Source organism: Zalophus californianus, chromosome 15 (genome assembly GCF_009762305.2).
Source record: "Zalophus californianus isolate mZalCal1 chromosome 15, mZalCal1.pri.v2, whole genome shotgun sequence".
Classification (NCBI taxonomy): domain Eukaryota; kingdom Metazoa; phylum Chordata; class Mammalia; order Carnivora; family Otariidae; genus Zalophus; species Zalophus californianus.
The window spans coordinates 71,017,041-71,036,455 of NC_045609.1; positions in this window are offsets into that span (position 1 = coordinate 71,017,041).

Here is a 19,415-nt window from a genome sequence, read left to right on the forward strand (position 1 = left end):
AACATAACAATAAAAAATTTAAAAAAAAAAGAATTTCTAAGTTCTTTTAGTCATGCTAATGAATCAGTTCTCATTTTTGCTCCCTTGTTGTTATTGGCAATTAATTCAGTCCACAATCCGCTGTCCGTCCATCCATCCATCCATCCATCCACCTATCTATCTATCCATGCACACATCCATCTGCCCATTCATCCCTTCATTCAACAAATATTTATTGAGCACAAGCTAGGTACTCAGCAAGGTGGCTAGCTAGGGATACGGTGGTAAGTCTGGATATCTGTCCTCTGGGAGGAGATAGGCTGGGGCGGGATAGAGACAAAGAAACAGACAACTGCCTTACAGGGTCAGGTCCGGCGCAGAGCTCGCTGAGAGCACAAGGAAGCAGGCCAGAAAATCTCAGAAGGAAACGCTATCTAAGCCAAGACCTAAAGGATAAGAAGAAGGAGGAGGGACAGAAATGGATATTTTTCAGAAAAAAAAAAAAATTCCACAAATGTATCCACTAGTTTACTGAGCTAAGGAATTCACCTTGCTGAGCCCTGAGTCTCTCAAGTAATGACAGATTTTCACATAGAAGGAAAATGGATTTGGAGACAAAAAGACCTCAGTGGCTTAGGACAATTTGCTTAAACTTTTTGGGGCCTCATTTGTAATAAAAGCAAAATAATAATTCCTAGCCTACAGTGTTTTTGGAACAATTACATGTGTTATAGGCAAAGTCCCCAGCACATGAGAGGCTGTCACAAATAGCAGAGTTTATTACCATGAGAAGCACAAAAACATATCATAGTTCTTCAGGGTGGAGGTGGGGGTCGGTATGCACTCCCGGGAAGCTTTACAAAAAAAAAAAAAAAAAAAAGTAAGGACAAATAAACAAACACACCCAGAATCCATCCCATGAGATTCTGAGTCACTAGGTCTGGGGTGGGTCACTAGCATCTGGATTTTTCTACAAGCTCCATAGGTGATTCTGGTACTGAGCAGGGGTTGTGAATTGCTGTCTATTTTCATTATAGAGCTGCCATTTTAAGTACATTAAAACCACAACCGAGAACACGGTAACTATGATTTAAAGTAAGCATTAAAACAGAGTTGCAACAGCATGCTGATGATCAGCAACCATCCTCCCTGGGTAATTGAGAAGGGACTTATGAATCAGGGAAAGTGGAATGCAGAATTTCTCAGGCTCTTAGAAATGATGTCTGCAAAAATGGCTTGAGTCAGAGTGGAATTTAGCTGTCATATTTCTCTTGACTGACCACCATAACCCTTTGGTAATTGATCTAGTAAATTAGTAACTCATATCATACCGCAGCTTAAACTTTCTAGAGTTCACCATTACTTGCTGAAAATAGACATCTGGCAGTAGAATTTCTAGCATAACTAGTAAAAAAGAATTCAGACAGTCATTTGCTTGTGAAAAGTCTCAATATTTCAATTCCGAGTCTGAAATTTCAGTTGTTCAGGGTAGATTTCTTAACAGTATGTTTGTAAATGTTCCCTGAATGGAGGGCGCCCTGGCTCTTTGTCTCTGATTCACTTCCTTCCTGGCAGACAATACAGATGCAATATTGCTGAAGTTTGGATTTGCCTGGAGCTTGGGGAGGGAGAATCAACTACCTACAACTTGCTGGGAGAACCTCAGGAATTAGCAAGTTTTGATCTTCAGAAGAGGCTTCGTTGCTCTGGAGACAGAATGAGACTAAATAGTCTTTATTTTTCTTTTAATATTTATTTATTTACTTACTTTTTAAAGTAAGCTCTATGCCCAATGTAGGGCTTGAACTCACAAGATTAAGAGTGGCATGCTCTACTGATTGAGCCGGCCAGGCACCCCAAGAGGAGATTAAATATTCTTTTTTTCTTATGATTTATATATTTATTTTAAAGAGAGAGTGTGTGCAGGGGGGAGGGGCAGACAGAGAGGGAGAGAGAGAATCTCAAGCAGACTCCCCACTGAGCGAGGAGCCTGACAACGCTGGGATCAATCCCATGACCCTGAGATCGTGACCTGAGCCTAAATCGAGAGTCGGATGTTCAACTCACTGAACCACCCACGTGCGCCCAAACGAAATATCCTTGATTTGACCTGATCATTCTGGAAAAGAATAAGCCTAGTATATAACTCTCCAAATATGGTCCAAGGAGCCTGCCTGAGGATCAACTGAGGGAACTCATGAAATGTGCAGAACTCTGTACACCATCCCAGCCTTGCTGAATCTGAATTTCTGGGGGGTGAGGGCCAAAGTCTCTCAGGTGATTTTTATAGTCACAACCACCTTATGAAAAAAAGGTGGAAATCTCTTTTAAGTACACTTGTATTTTGCCACCACGGAATTCTTTTTTTTTTTTTTTAAGATTTTATTTATTTATTTGAGAGAGAGAATGAGAGAGAGAGAGAGAGAGAGAGAGTACATGAGAGGGGGGAGGGTCAGAGGGAGAAGCAGACTCCCTGCCGAGCAGGGAGCCCGATGCGGGACTCGATCCCGGGACTCCAGGATCATGACCTGAGCCGAAGGCAGTCGCTTAACCAACTGAGCCACCCAGGCGTCCCGCCACCACGGAATTCTATTCCTGCATTTAGATTCCCACAGAGAAACCCCGTTCACTTTTTAGACTTTGGTTTCCTTTCTTATAAATGGTACTAATACGTATCACAATTAAAAGGGGACTTACAAATTCCTGTCCTTCTTACCTCAAAGACCAAATATGAATATTCTGAAAACGAAAAATACACAGTCCTATCATCACAGTCATTTTATAGATGAAGGATCTGCAGTTCGAGATGCCCAGCTAACATGTTTTTCTGGCCAAATGCTCACCAGACTTTTTTTTTTTTTTAAGATTTTTTATTTATTTATTCATGAGGGAGAGAGAGAGAAGCAGAGGGAGAAGCAGGCTCCCAAGAAGCAGGGGACCCGAGGCGGGACTTGATCCCAGGACCCTGGGATCATGCCCTGAGCCAAAGGCAGATGCTTAACCATCTGAGCCACCCAGGCACCCTCACCAGACTTCTTAATTTGGCTGTTTTTATTTTTATTCGAAACGAGGAGGATGTTTCCATATGCGATGGGCCCATCTAGCCCGAAGCATAAGGAAGATGGTTCGGAGGTTGCAAAGACACAGACAGAGATCACTCAAGTCCTTAATATATCAATCCGGAACTGCATAATTCACATCTAGAGCTGCTACCAAAAGTGGGGGCCAGCCACTAATTCCGTTCCCCAAAGCCTGTTATGTTATCCACATCCAGGAAGCAGCTTCATCCAGAGCTTTCTCAAACCAAAGCAACGTCCACTACCTCTGACTTCTTGCCTGCTGAGATTTTTTTTTTCTTTTCCTTTTACTGGCAAATAAATACCCGTCTGTAGAGCAAGCCAACCTGATGCATTTTTTGACAGTTCTTTCCTAATATTCTAATCTCTCAGGCCCCAGACGTGAGTGCTCAATAGAGGTGGAAAGGCTTTGTCTCAAGTTTAATTGATATATAAGAACACTCTATTATCTGCCTTCCATTTCCATCTGAGACTTCAGTCGAAGAAAGGAGGCTGTCTCCTTCACGAGCTGCCTTCCTTGACATTCTCCGAAGTTGATATAGAGGCCGCTGGAGCTGGGGTGATGCACGGGGTAGGCCTGCTCGCGGTTGCCTGAGTGGTCAGTCACCTGAGATCTCTGCAGGGCTTTTCTCTGGCATCATCCTTTAGGGGTCTGTCCAGTTTTTTTTTTTTTTTAACTTTGAATAGATCTGTTTTCCAGGCCTGGGGGAAAGAGCCACGGATGACAACGCCGTGGAAAGTCCTTACCAACCAAGGTAGGAAACAAGGAAAGACTGGGGGAGAGAGAAGGGAGAAGGAAAAGCAAGACAAAGAGCCCCAAGGATCAGCCTCTTTGGAGGAGGAAGTGATCGCCTGGGGCTAAAAGGTGGCCTCGCCTGCATTCTGCTCATCCACTCACTCATTCGTTTCATTCATTTGTTCACAGGCACGGGCAGAGGGGTGGGGTGGGAGGGCGGTTGGGGGCGTGTTCTGCGCCCTCCTCAGGTGGAAGTTACTCAGCACACTACCACAGCCTGGGGTTGGAGCCATAGTATTTACAAGCTGGGGAAGTTTTCCTTTGGCTTTGTTTGGGAGAACAAAGGACCAGGAGACAAATCACGCTAAAGCAACAGGGGAAGAAGATCCAGTTCCACCTGGCTCCTCCTTGAACAGGCTCCCACCCCTTTGGCGGCAGGTGGGGGCAGTCAGAGCCCCTAACCCCTGGTTTGGAAAGGAAAACCCTGCAGTCATTTGATCCAGGCTTTCAGAGCTGTATTTTACCAGGAACTAGAAGGTGCCTTCCAGGAGTTACCCCTTTCGTTCAGGAGTACAGGATGGAAACCATTCAAGGTACTGAGAGGGTATGTTGTATGAACTTGGAAACAACCATGAGGGTGTGATGATGATGATGGTTTATGGCTTTCATTCATTCAGCCTCCGCCATGGGAGGCACTATGCTTCATGCTTGACTTGTACGAGTTCCTTGCATCCTCACAACAGGGTGAAGTGGATATGGTTATTATCCCCATTTTACAGATAAGGAAACTAAGGGTCAGAAAAGTTAAGAATCTTCTTCAGAGTCATCCCACCGGTAGGTGGTAGAGCTGGGCCAGTATGTGTTTATCTTCTTTCTCCATTCCTTTCGTCCATAGGAATTATAAAATAAGATGTGCTCACTTCTATTCAAAACATTCCATGTAGCTCCTACTCGATGTTCTTCTGTGTCAGATTATCGGGTAGTTCTCTGTGTCTGGTCTGATTAGACTGTCTTGGTCCCAGAAGTCCTCTAGTTTCCTGTGCTAACTAGTGAAGGGGGCACAAAGGAAATGTGAGCTTGAGGATTTTTTTGGCCAGTGTCTTGACGCCACCCAAGGACCAACTAGCTTTTTATCCCTGAAAGCCCAAGGACTCAAGATCCCAGTGGGGTAAGCACAGGCAGTGTGGAGTGGATGAAAGAACAGATGAGGACAACAGAGGAAACACAAAGGAAACCCACGAGAGTTAAAGAGAAAGCAAAGGTTGTCCTGATTACCAGCGCTACATCTTTTCAAATTCTTCAGTGGTGACCAAGTTCTCTGCTCTTTCAGAGAGGGAGCAAGAACAACGCGAAGGTCTTCAGAGCCACATCTGGTGAACCAGGCTAGGGACAGAGGTCAGAAATGCCTTCATACAGTAAACAAAACAAAACAAAACAAAACCCATGACAACTGGTAAGTTTTTAGGGAACTGTGGAACACGGCACAGCTCTGGGATGAATGTCTTACGTCCTTTGAAGGAACACAGTGTCCACCTAGGTGTTTCTACATGGGTGTCTCTGTTAACAAGTCGAATGTTAAGACTTCCATATTCCATCCTCTTTGAGGTGGAACTCTGCGTTTGCCTCCCAAGTACCCATCTGAGTACCTGGAGTTAAACAGACACTCACTAACGGTATGTGGTGGAAATGACGAGCCCAGCACTTACATCTGACAGGGATTGAGTTTGGGAGGTAACAGAGCAGCCCGGAGTACTGGTGGGCACGCAGCAATGGCCACACCACTGATTAGGCTGGTAAAGAAGGACAAAATGGATGGTCTCAGTTGGAAAGTCTAACCATGTAGAAAGAAGTGTCAGGTAGGAACCATAAATCTGGAGAATGAAGCCAGACTGTGAACCAGAAGTCAAAACAGAGAAAAGGCCAGGGTTGGTGCCTGAATATCAAGGAAGGATCCAGGCATTACAGCGTTTTGGGAAGAGACTAGGCTTTGAAGCCAGACAAACTGAGATTGAAATCCTGCTTCCATTACTTAATGGCCTGAGCTTTGGTTTTGTTATTCCTATCTGCAAAGAGAAAGTAACAAAGCCAATCTTACGCTGATTATTGCCGTATAGCTAAGTATCTCAGTAATGTAGTAGCTTAAAACAACAGCGATTTTATTGTATCTTGCCATTCTAGGCAGGACATGACTTGGCGATTCTTCTGTTCCATGTGGCATCAATTGAGGACACTTGGTAGTACATAGCTGGCTGGTAGGTTGCTCTGGAGGTTCTTGATGACATCATTACATGTCTGGAGCCTTAGCAAGCATGATTGGCAGACTGGCCTCTGCTAGGGCTGTCAAACAGAGCACCTACACCAGGATTTTCAGATGGTGGTCTTAGGATAATCGAATTTCTTACATGGCTCCAGTGAACAAAGAGAAACCTGCACAACTTTTTAAGACTGAGGCTTTCACTGTGTTCTGTTGGTTAAAATATTCATAACTCTACCCAGATCCAAGAAAGAGAGACATAGATCCCACCTCTTTTTAAAAAAATATTAATGAATCATTGTATTTAAGAGAAAAATCAGATTGTTATTATTTATGCATACTTCACAAATTATTGTTGAGCTCAGCGATTATGAAACTTTATATATTAAATATAAACAAAAAGTTCAGTTATGAAAGAACAATCCCATCTCTTGGTGGAAAAAGCATTTAAGAATTTGTAGCCATGTTGTAAAGTCCATACAGTACCTTAGGGCAAATATTAAACGGAAAGCACTTAGCACAATGTCTGACACACAGTAGGTGCTTGTAATATTAGTGTGTCTTCCTCATCTTCTGCTCACAGGAAAAAGAAAATCTAAGTATATGATCTGGATTTCACAACAAGAAGAGCTGTCTCAGTTTAGGATGTTTTCGTCAGAAGCAATGGAAAATTTACATAAAGTGCCTTAAACAATAAAATCTTTTATTACCTTATATGACAAATCAGTTGGAATTGGAATGACTCCAGGGTTGGTAATTTAGTTGTTCAATGATATCTTCAACGAAGCAGGTCATTTCCATCTTTTCATTTTATTCTCCTCAGCCTGTGAACTCATCTCGAGATGGCAGCTACAGTTCTGGGAACTCATCCTCTCACATGAGATTCCTTCATAGTCTCAAGATGGCAGCTACAGTTCTGGGAGTGTTATGAAAATGAGAGCAGCCTCCAAGCTCTGTATTCCTTCTCATGAGCAAGGAAAACTTTTGGAGAGGCTCCCCAGCAGACTTTCCCTCACATCTCATTGGTTCAAGTCCAAACCATTCGTTTGGCAAGAAGGATGAGACCACCGTGATTTGCTCAGGTCAACCAAGTTTCAAGGTCCTGGGGCTAGGAGAAGCCCAACCTTCCTGACAAGCTGTAATCACTTGGGTAAGGTGAACAAAATCAGCTTGTTCTTATCCAGAAACATAGGAGAAAATGCATTGTGCAGATAGCCAAAAGTGCCTTCTACCATGCACCCCATGGTTTATTCATCTCACTCCTTGTTCTGCACATGACCCACCATGTGGAAGGGTACTTGTCGTGGCTCAGAGCTTGACCACATTCTTGGAGGATGTTGGAGGTCATTCTCTTAGCTATTGGTGACAGGAAACAGAATGAGGGGGAGGAGGATGCAAAGATATAAGGAGAAATCCAGATCTAAAGTTTCTGAGACACTGGGTCAGAACCAAGGCAATAGACTAGTTTAAAAGGCAAAAGCTTAAAAAGACAAGGGACTAGATTTTAGTGTGATCCTCACTGTTAGCCATCTTTTAATTATTCTGGGTTAGGCCAAAACTGGGATTAGTATGTAGGTAGAAATTATCTCCACCTTTATAGAAGAGAAATATTGAAGAACAGGAAGGCTGACTTTTCTGGCCCCATTTTCTACCTTAGAATGGAACCTGAAATCTATGGACGGCAACTATTGGAAGTCTCTTGGGAGCTTCTGAACTTAAACAATAGGAATCATTTTGCTGGTCCCTTTACCTGGTCCCACATTGCTTCTAGAATAAAGACCAAAATCTCTAACTCGGTCTCTGAGGCCTTGTGTGTTCTAGCCAGGGCCCCAGAGCATAGTTGTATAGGTGTGCCATGAACAAGAGTGCTTGGCTGAGACGTACGTGAGGGCTGAAATCCAGCCCTCACTCCAATTGCCAAGCCATGGGCCTCCAGGTCTTTGTGGGCTCTGAGGAGGTGCCTCTTTGTAGTGTCACTGGGCTTCTAGCAAGTTCTGGATCTAGCACTTGCTCCCTTTTCCGTTCTCAGCTCACAGAATAGTGTTCCAAGTTGTTTGTGCTCTTTTCCACTGACTTTCTCATAGTTCCCCATGCATACTGTTATTCACAGCAACAGAACAAACCACCCTGATATTTAGTGGCTTAAAGCAATGACAATATCTATTTTGCTCACAAATGTGCAATTTGGGTAGGGCCTGGTGGGGACAATTCATCTCTGTTCCACTTGACATCAGCTTCAGAGGTTCAAATCATCTGAAGTTTCATTTACTCACATGTTTGGAGGGTGATGCCCTTTGCCAGCTGGGTCATCAGCTGGGACTTTCCATGTTGGCTGCATGGCAGCCTGACAGCATGGTGGCTAGGCCCCAAGGGAGCCAGGTGGAAGATTTATAGATTTAGTCTTGAAAGTCATATGGCCTCATCTCTGTTGTAGTCATAGGCCCATCAAATTTTAAGAAGAAAAAGACCCCACATCTTCCTGGATGAGTATCAGGATCACATTGTAAGAAGAGCTGTGGGATACCCCATAGTGATGCAGTGATCATTAAAAAATACAATCTGACACACACACCTGCTTCCTCAGGCCACAGGGCCTTTGCACATTCTGTTTCTTCTGCCAGCAACATCCCTTCCCATCTTCCCCTCATGAATGCCTACTCCTCCCTTATAGCTCAGATGAGTCATTATTTCTTCAGGGAAGACTTTCCAAACTCCCTGACCAGGTCAGTTCTCCCTAGTTTATGATTTCTGATTCTTGTCACAGTTATATTTTATATATGTGCATATATAAATACATGTGTATGATTATATATGTGTATATATATATACATAAATATATTTATACACATACATAGATGCGTATGTGGACAGACACACACATACACACCAACGCCCCTCTCTCAGTTAGATGGTAAGCCCCCCATAAAAAGGAACTGCAGAGTTTGGTTTTGCTCATCACGCTATCATCAGTGGCTAGTATACAGCAGATGCTCACACATTTATTATATGAAAAAAATACACAGGTGCCAAAGGCTGGATTTTGGAGTCCCTTGTGCTGGGCTATGATTTGTTGATGGCTGTGTTACCCCGGGGCAGAACTATTAAATCCAGATAAGAAAAGAGAAACAGAGAAAGATGTTTCTGAGTTTGATGCTGGAATAGCAGTTGAGCTCAGTTGGGGAAGGTGTTAATGTTCATCTCTATAGAATGAATCCCTCCCGCCTGGCTCCCACAGACCTGCTTACAAATGCTAATGAGTTCATTTCAGTTGTCGCTACAGAGGAGCTCAGATAGTTCCAGTCTTCCAAAAGAAATTAGGGGAGACTTGGAATTCTGGGCAAAATACAGAACTAGTGAATAGTTTCCAGGTGGGAGCCAGCTCCACCTTCAGCTCCCTTGTCAGTGAGAGGAAGAAGAGACCTCCAACCTGTTCTGACTTTGCACGAGGATTAACAAAACATGCTCTGCTAGGGTGCACATAGATTCCTTCGCCAGGCAAAGGCTTTCAGGCTCAGGAAGCATAAACCCTAATTGTGAAGGAGGGGGAAATGGGGCAGAGTCTGCAATGGCATGGGCAGGGTTTCCAGGAGGGGCATGGAGAAAGAAAAAAAAGTTTCATAACCAGTTTTGATGTGAAATTAATACTCCATAACACATTTGTCCGCATATGCAGATTTACAAACCTCTCTGCAAGAAGCAACAAAAACACAACCAACATGGAGCAGAGCAGAAATCAGGTTCCTCCCACACCTGTTCCACGGGGAGACCCACAAGCCCAAACCTCCCAAAGAACATGCTCGTGCTCTCATTCCTGCTTGGACACCAACTCCTGAAGGCCTAAAAGCAATGAGGGCCTTTTCCCATCTGTCCCACACAAAATCTATGCCCCTGGAAGGAGGAGAGGTTAAAAAAAATGAAGTAATGGGGCGCCTGGCTGGCTCAGTCAGAACAGCATGCAACTCTTGATCTCAGGGTCGTGAGTTCAAGCCTGCATTGGGTATAGAGATTACTTTAAAAAAATACAAACTAATACCTGAGGTACTGAGCAGCAGTTCTTAACCTTTTTTGATGTCATGGTCCCTTCTGGCCATCTGGTAAAGGGTATGGACACCTTCTCAGAGTCTATATATATATATATATATATATATATATATATATATATATATATATTTAAATACCTTAAATAAAATATGTACAGCTGATTGCAGACTTCTGCTGACCAAGATTAAAATAAGGATCAGGTTTACCTTTTTGCCTGAAATAACTGAAAAGCTAGACACCGTATATGAAACAATAGTTTTTAAAACATTGAGTATCAGGCAACCGTATCAGTGACCCCTGAGGGATGGGAAACAAAGTAGGACAGCACTGTGGTTGCCTGGAGAATTTCCAAACTATGTGCAAGGATAGGGAGCCCCTGGCCTCCCTGAGTTGAGGAGAAGAAGCTAGGAGAAAGGGGAGGCCAAGGTGGCTAGAGTTTGCAAAGCAGAATATCGAAGAGAGAGTGCTGCACAAAGAGAAGACTCTAGAGATCTGGAGAGGGTTTCCACTGAGTCTTCAGCTGAGTACTAGTCAGCACACTTGTGTGAAGAAACTGCGCAAGGCAAGAAGAGAAGCACCTGGAAGGACTCTAGGGAAGGAACAATTCTTGGAGCTCACACAGGGTCAAGAACAGTTCCTCTTCTCATCAACCAGACGAAAAACCTCAAAATCCACAGGACATCAGGGACAGTACTCAGAAGGGTATTGTCTCAGTAGTTGGGAAAATTTAATTCTAATCTAAATGCTGTTCTGGTTTCACCCAACAAGGCTTAAAAATAAGATTAAAAAAAAAATCAAACTGATTCCAAGCAATTTAACCATGTTCCAGAACAAAGTTCAAGAGTACTTAGAATACTTGCAAAAATACAAAAATATCCAGCACCCCAAAGAGTAAAATTCACAGTGTTTAGTGTGGGTAAAAAGTTACCAGGGTGCAAAGAAGCAGGAAAATAAAACCCATAATGCATATGAACATTGATCAATCAAAACCAATTCAGAAATGATACCATACCGGGCTCCTGGGTGGCTCAGTTGGTTGAGGGACTGCCTTTGGCTCAGGTCATGATCCTGGAGTCCTGGGATCGAGTCCCGCATTGGGCTCCCTGCTCAGCAGGGAGTCTGCTTCTCCCTCTGACCCTCCCCCCTCTCATGTGCTGTCTCTCTCTCTCTCAAATAAATAAATAAAATCTTTAAAAAAAAAAAGAAATGTTAGCATACCGATGATAGGGGGAACTAGGAGGCTTAGTTGGTTAAGCATAGGAATTACGATCTCAGCTTGGGTTTTGATTTCAGGGTGGTGAGTTCAAGCCCCATGTTGGGCTCCACACTGGACATGGTGAGTTTAAGTCCCACGTTGGGCTCCACGCTCTAAATAAATAAATAAATAAATAAATAAATAAATAAATAAATAAATAAATAAATAAAATTATCTGAAGCATCATTGAGCTATGAGACAACCTCAAATAGCCCCCAAAATATGTGACTGGGGTCCTCAAAGAATAAAATGTTTGAAGAAATAATCAAAAACCTTTTAAATTTGATTTTAAAAATATCAGCCCAAAGATTTAAGAATTTCAACAAACCCCAAGCGCAAGAAACCTGAATAAATTTATTACTACCAAGGTATATCTTAATAAAATTGCTTAAAACCAGTGATGAAAAATTTTAAAGTAGGCAGACATAAAAGACATACTATACACAAAGGCACAAGATAAGGATGACAGGAGAATTCTTGTGGAAAACAATACAAACTAGAAGACAGTGGACTGTCTTAAAGAAAATTTTAGAATCTTTAAAGTACTGAAGCAAAACATAAAACCAAACCCCAACTGGCAACTTAGAAATTTATACTCAGCAAAAGAATCTCTCAAAACCAAAAGTAAAACAAAGATTTTTTTTTAGACATACAAAATTTGGAAGAATTTATTACCAGGATACCTACAGCACAAGAAATGTATAAAGTAAGTCCTTCAGGAAGAAGAAAAATTATCCATCAGAAATCCAGATCTACACAAAAGAATAAAGAGTACTAAAAATGTTAACGGCATGGGTAAAAATAAGATTTTTGTCTTTATTATTTAAACATCTTTAAAATATATTTGTTTAAAGCAAAAATACTCACAGTGTACTGTGGTGTTTAAAATATATGTGGTGGTAAAATATATGACAATAATAACACAAAGGCTGAATGAAGAAAAATGGAAGTATATTATTATGAGGTTCTTACACCATAGGTAAAGAAAAATAGTATCACTTGAAGGAAGACTGTGATATATTAAAGATATATGCTATAAACCCTAAGGCAAGGGCAACCTGGGTGGCTCAGCCAGTTTAAATGTCTGACTCTTCATTTTGGCTCAGGTCATGATCTCAGGGTGGTAAGACTGAGCCCTGTGTTGGGCTCCACACTCAGTGGGGAGTCTCCTTGAGATTCTCTCTCTCCCTCTCCCTCTGCTCCTCCCCCTGTTCACATGCTCTCTCTCTCGCTCATAAATAAATAAATCTTTAAGAAAATTAAAAAAATAAAAAAATAAACCCTAAGGCAACCATCAAAATAATATAACAAAGTTATAGTTAATAAGCTAACACGGATGATAAAATGGAATCATTAAAATGTCATTTTAATCCAAATGGAAAGTGAAAAAGGGAACAAAGAACAGATGTGACATAGAAAACAAATAGCAAGATGGTAGATTTAAATCCAACCATAACAATACCCACATTAGACGTAAATGGTCTAAACACTCCAATCAAAAGGCAAAGATTGTCAGATTGCATAAAAAAGCAAGGCTTATCCATATGATGCCTGTAAGATATGACTTTAAGTATAAAGACACAAATAGCTTAAAAGCAAAAGAATTGAAAAAGATATACAATGCTAACATGAATCTCGGGGCACCTGTGTGGCTCAGGTCATGATCCCAGGGTCCTAGGATCTAGCTCTGCATGGGGCTTCCTGTTGACTAGGGAGCTTGCTTCTCCCTCTCCCTCTCCCCCACTCCGCCCCCCCCCCCCCGCTCATGCTCTCTCTCTTTCTCTCTCAAATAAATAAATAAAATCTTAAAAACAAAAGGAGTAACTAAATTAGCATCAGAGTTGATTTAGGAGCAAAGAATATTACCAGAAATAAAGAGAATCATTTTATAACTGTATTTCTATATATTAACAAAGAACAACTGGAAATTGAAATGTAAAAACATTTACAATAGCATAACAATGTAGTTTCTGGACTAGCATCGAATATGAACTACTTAGGGATAAGTCTGACAAAAGATGTGCACTAAAAATGACAAAATTTGTTTAAAATAAATTAGAGAAGTTCTAACTTCTCATTCCTAAGGTATGAGCTGCACATAGTGACTTCCTTCCAAAGTGTACAGTATAGGGGCACCTGCACCTTGCTGGCTCATTCAGCAGAGCTTGTGACCCTTGATCTCAGGATCATGAGTTCGAGCCCCACATTGGGGGTAAAGTTTCCTTAAAAAAAATGCTAACAACATTTTAAGCAAAAACAAAAGCCAAGTGTATAGTATGGAAAAAAGAGAGTAACTTGACAATGAAGAAACCTGACAAATGCCAGAAAGTCAAGGCCAACATCAACAGTCACAAATCATGTTGCTGTATGTACATTTGATACGATATCATAAAAATGGCACTTTACCTCTGTGGTTTTCCTTCTAATAACCCATTTCTCCAGTCTTGTGAGAAAAACAGCAGAAAAATTCCAACGGTGGGGTATCCTCCAAAATATTTGACAAATACTTCTCAAAAATACAGAATATTGGAGAAACCATCATACCCAAAAGAAATCTAAGGAGACATGACAACTAAATATAATGTGATATCCCGGCTATAATCCTGGAATAGAATAAGGACATCAGGTAAAAACTAAGACTATCTAAATAAACTACAGACTTTAGCTAATGATGTTACATTAATATTGGTTCATTAATTGTAACAAATGTATCATACTAATGTAAGATATTAACAAGAGAGGAAACTGGGCACACAGTATATGGGGATCTCCAAAGTAACATCTTTATTCTCTTGTATATCTAAGATATTCTAAAAATTTAAGTCTATTTTTTTTAAATTAAAGAAGGTCTAAATAAGTGGAGAAATTGACTACATTAATGGGTGAGAAGACTCCATTTTGTTAAGATGTCAGTTGTCCCCAACCTGATCTATAGCAGGAATAGGCAAACCGTGGCCTGTAGGCCAAATCCAGCCCACCACCTGTTTTTATAAATAGCGTTTTATTGGAACACAGCCACACTCCTATGCTTCTGTGTTGGCTATGGATGCTTTCATGCTACAATGGCAGAGTTGAATAGTGGTGACAGTAAAATATTTACTATTTGGCCCATTGTAGAAAAAGTTTGTTGATCCCCTTGATCCAGTGCAATCCCTATTAAAATCCTGGGAGGCTGTTTTATAGAAATCAACAGGCTGCTTTTAAAATTCATATGAAAATGCAAAAGACTAAGAAGAGCCAAAGCAACTTTTTAAAAAAAGAACAAAGTTAGAGGAGTAACACTATCTGACTTCAAGATTCATTATAAAGCTACAGTAATCAAGACAATATGGTATTGTGTAAAGATAGATAAATAGGTCAATGGAAGGGAATAGAGGGTTCAGAAATAGACTCATACATATATAATCAAGTATTTTCCACAAAAATGCAAAAGCAATTCAGTGGAAAAAGCATAATTTTTTCAGCAAATGGTGCCAGAGCAATTGGACATCTGTATGAAAAAAATAAATAAATAAAAACTTAGATCTATACCTTGCTTGCATTGTATAAAAAACATTAACACAAAATGGGTCACAGACCTATATATGTTAAACGTAAAACTACAGAACTTCTAGAAGAAAGCACAGGGAAAAATCTATGTGACCCCTGGTTAGGCAAGGATGACTTAGATCTGACACTGAAAAGATAATCCACATACGCACAAAAATTGATAAACTGAGACCTTATCAAATTAAGAACTTCTGCTCTTCAGAAAACACTATCAAAAGGACGGAAGGACAAGCCAAACGTGGGAGAAAATCTGATCAATGTCTGATAAAGGACTTGTATCCAAAACATATCAAAACTCTCAAAACTCAATAATAAAACAGACAATCCAACAGAAAACGTGCAAAACACTGGCACAGACTCGTCGCCAAAGAAGAGATATAGATCGTAAATAAGCATATGAGAAGAAGCTCACTACCATTGGTCACTAGGAAGTGCAAAGCAACACCACCGTGAGATATCACCTCACATCTATTAGCATTCCTAAAATTAAAAAGACCAACCACACCAAGTGTTGCTGAGGATGTGGAGCAAAGGAGTATTCGTGCACTAGTGGTGGGAATGTAGGTGCTACCAACGCTTCGGCAAGAAGGCTGGCAGTTTCTAATGAAGTTGAACACAAGCTTCCTATTTGACCTAGCTGTCCCACCCCTAGGTCATTACCTAAGAGAAAGGAGAGCCCATATCCACACAAAGACTTGTACACCAGTGTTCAGCGCAGCTTCATTTGGAATCGCCAGGACCTGGAAACAACACAAAGGCCCATCAGCAGGTGAATGGATAAACAATGTTTAACTGCACAGTGTAACACCACTCAGGAAAAAAAAGAAAAACAACAACAAACCAGTGATACACAAAGCAGTATAGATGAATCTCAACATAATTATGCTGAATAAAAGAAGCGTACTTTAAGCATAAGAGTACATTCTGTAAACTCTGTTTACATAAAGTTCTAGAAAAGGCAGATTAGATTTCCCTGGGGCTTGGGGTCTGAGGAGGGGCAGATGGGAGGAATTCCAAATGAACATGAAGAAACCATAGCAAGGGATGGACAAGTTCACTATCTTCACTGTGGTAATGACTTCACAAGTGTAGACTTATGTCAAAATTGGTCAGTTGTACACTTTAAATATAGGTAGGTAGCTTATCATATGCTCAGTTGTACCTCCATAACGATGTTAGAAGTAAAAAACAAATCAAAAATACATACAGGATTACAAAAGAGCCCAATTATACTGAAATACAGCTTTGTTTTTTAAAAACAAATTTGTGATGTAATTACTTAAGTGTTTATTAGGCAAGTCTAAGAGCTATTGTGACAGAATTAATGATGAATATAAATGATATTTTGATGTTTCCATAACCATCATTATGTGACATAAAAATATCTATGATTTCCAGTAGTGTTCCTGTCACAGTGGCCCACACTAAGGAAGCAAAGCCAAGAAATGGAGAGAGAAACTCTGTCTTCTTCACATCATCGTCGCTGGAGCAGGTATGCTGGAAGAGCTGAAGGTTTTTTTTTTAAGTTTTTATTTATTTGACAGAGAGAGACACGGCGAGAGAGGGATCATAAGCAGGGGGAGTGGGAGAGGGAGAAGCGGGCTTCCCACCAAGCACGGAGCCCGATGCGGGGCTCCATCCCAGGACCCTGGGACCATGACCTGAGCCAAATGCAGATGCTTAAAGACTGCGCCACCAAGGCGCCCAGAAGAGCTGAAGTTTTATTTTTATGCCTAGTCCCTTTGTCGTTGTCTAGTTTTGGTTTGGGGATTAAGGCCAGTTTCATAAAGTGGATTAAGTGGTTTCTCTACCTTTTTTATATTATGAAAGTTTGTTTACATAATATGGGAAATACATTTAGGCCAAGCAGATGTTTGGAGAATTATAGACTTTTGGCTTTATAAATTATATTTTATTATTATTCCCATATTATAAGTAATATGTGCTTGTTGAAACACATGAAATAATTAGGAATGTTTAAATATAAAGTTAATATTTTTTTTAAAAAAAAGGATCACAGTTACTGCACTACTATTATGGTTTGTTGCCCACATTGATAATAGAAGGAAAGGCTAAATTTCAGTGAGAGCTCAGGAAAAATATAGATGCAGTGTTTTGCCTTGAAGTTCACAAACCCCTGGATTATGTGCACATCAGGAACTCCTGGAAAGCCTTTGGGATCAACCTGGGGTAAGAGGAGCATTTCAGTGTGCAGAGCTATTTCTTGAAAATGGCAATCACCAGTTTTCTCTTCCTTCCCTCAGTAGGGTTGATGGCCTCAGGGTATAATAATAATAATAATAATAATAATAATAATAATAATAATGACCTGAACCCTAGGAATAAGTAGCATCCTTTTTCAGGAGGATTCGTGGGGTATGCCCACTTCACCCCCTTGACTTACTCTCCAGAATAGATGTCCACCTTTCCTCCTAACAGTCATTCCTATATCAAAGAGGAAACATTTCCTTAATAAAGGCCACCCCCAGCTCCTTCCAGAGAAAGCAAGCTAGAGTCCACAGTGAGGGCACTTTATCTTGAGGAAATTAAGTAGAGCAGAGTTAAATAGAGCCTGGAGTTGCTAGGGGCCCCTTGGCTTAGGTATGGAGAGAACAGTTCCCTTTGGTTCCAGCACCTTCTATGAGCCATGATCATAGGACTCAGCCCTCCTGAGTCCTTTGTCTCTGAAGGGGTCAGGTCTTTCCTACTGAGTTCCCAGTGGGAGCTGCTAGCTTCGGAGTATAGAGCAGTTAACTCAGTTCTCCCCCTTCCCCCACTCCCTGTGCCGCTCATAGGAGCCCTAATTCCCCTTAAATGCTGGTATTTGGCCTGCAACAGGGATTGGACTATTTCCCTGACTCGTTCACGGTCAGGCCACCCTGGAGGCCCGCCTCCCACTAGTCTGTGATCTTCCTCCAGGCTCCTTCTGTTTGCTCCGAGAGTATCCTTTGGTCTCGCTCCCCTCAGCTGCCCTCCTTTCGCTGTCCAGTAAAGCTTCCTTTCTGCCTCTGGCCTTCTCATCACAGATGCTTACCTTGCTGTCCCACCTTCAAATCAAAAACACACACCAATGCTGTCAGAGATTCCTGGTACACGTTCATGTTTGTTTATTATTTATTTGTTTATTTATTTATTTATTTATTTATTTATTTATTTATTTATTTTTAAATCTTTATTCAACTTTTAACCGACAACCGTGGGCACTAACAAACTTTTTTTTTTCTTAAGTAATCTCTACCCCCCATCGTGAGGCTTGAACTCATGAGCCCAAGATCAAGAGTCACATGCTTTACCAAATGACCCAGCCAGGTGCCCCTGTTTTCAAGTTTAAAGTGTTCTCAGGAAAATCTCTCTCAGTCTTCCCTTGCTTTTTAAAAATACATCAAGAGTTAAGAACCCACATTTGCATTTCAATTCTGTGGCTTTGACCCCCTACTCTGGTAATCCTCCCTCTATTTAAGAAAGGGCTATCTGCCACCCAGGTAGAGCTCCTTTGAGCAAAGGAGTCCTGGGTAGGAGAGCATCATTGGAATATCTCAGGGTCTTCACTGGAGGGATTGGGAAGTGGCTGGTGCAGGAAAGTGGAGGGAAAATATATCAGGAAAATGGAAGAGTAAGCCCCCCCTTCTCCCACATTGTCTAGGCCCCATCTCTTGCAGAAGTTATGTTGTTTGTCTGGGACAAGAGCCATCAATGTTGGAGGGGAAGTTTGGAGGCTGGGACTCCCTGGGGAGGGTGGGGTGTTCTAATTTGAGGTGGCCAGGGGCTAGGAAGAACCAGATAAGGAGCCCTAATCCCCAAAGAGAGTCCTAAGATACAAGGAGCCTAAGATACCAGAGTAGGGGTTTGGGCTTGTTTATGTTAAAGGTTTATGTTCCCCAAATCTCCAAAGGACAGATGCTGGAATTGAGGTGAAGGTTGCTATTCCTTTACTGACCACCTTCTCCTGCCTAAGAAGTGGTAGCTGGGTATTTATGTGATCGATGATTGATGGGAAGAACAAGTAAAGTCAGCAAAGCGGAATCGTTAGGCTACAATGAGGTACCATAAGTCGTTCATATTTATCCCTTCTCCTGTTACTGACGTTTTAGCTGCTCCAAGCATTTTTGAGCCGATCCAAGTGACTGGACAACAGATCTTTGTCACCACTGACTTGGCTGGAATGTAGGCTCTAACTTGGCACAGGGACCTGCAACTCACAAATGATCCAGTTTTCAGGCTCTCTCTTTGAACCTTCAGTTGGCAAAAGACCAACACTTACCAGTATGCTCTCCATCTTCCTGCCCAGACTCTGGAGGACAGGCATCAAGCCCCAGCCTTAGAAGCAAATCTGAGTGGACTTTGCCCCTAAAAGGGATCAATGGAGACATGGTGTGTGGAGGTAGGAGACATAGGTGGATCTGGACAGACCACACACTAGAGTAGGGCCTCTGAGAAAATTACCACCATGCTGAGTTCAAGTTTCATTTTATTTTATTTTATTTTATTAAGGATTTCATTTATTTGACAGAGAGAGAGCACAAG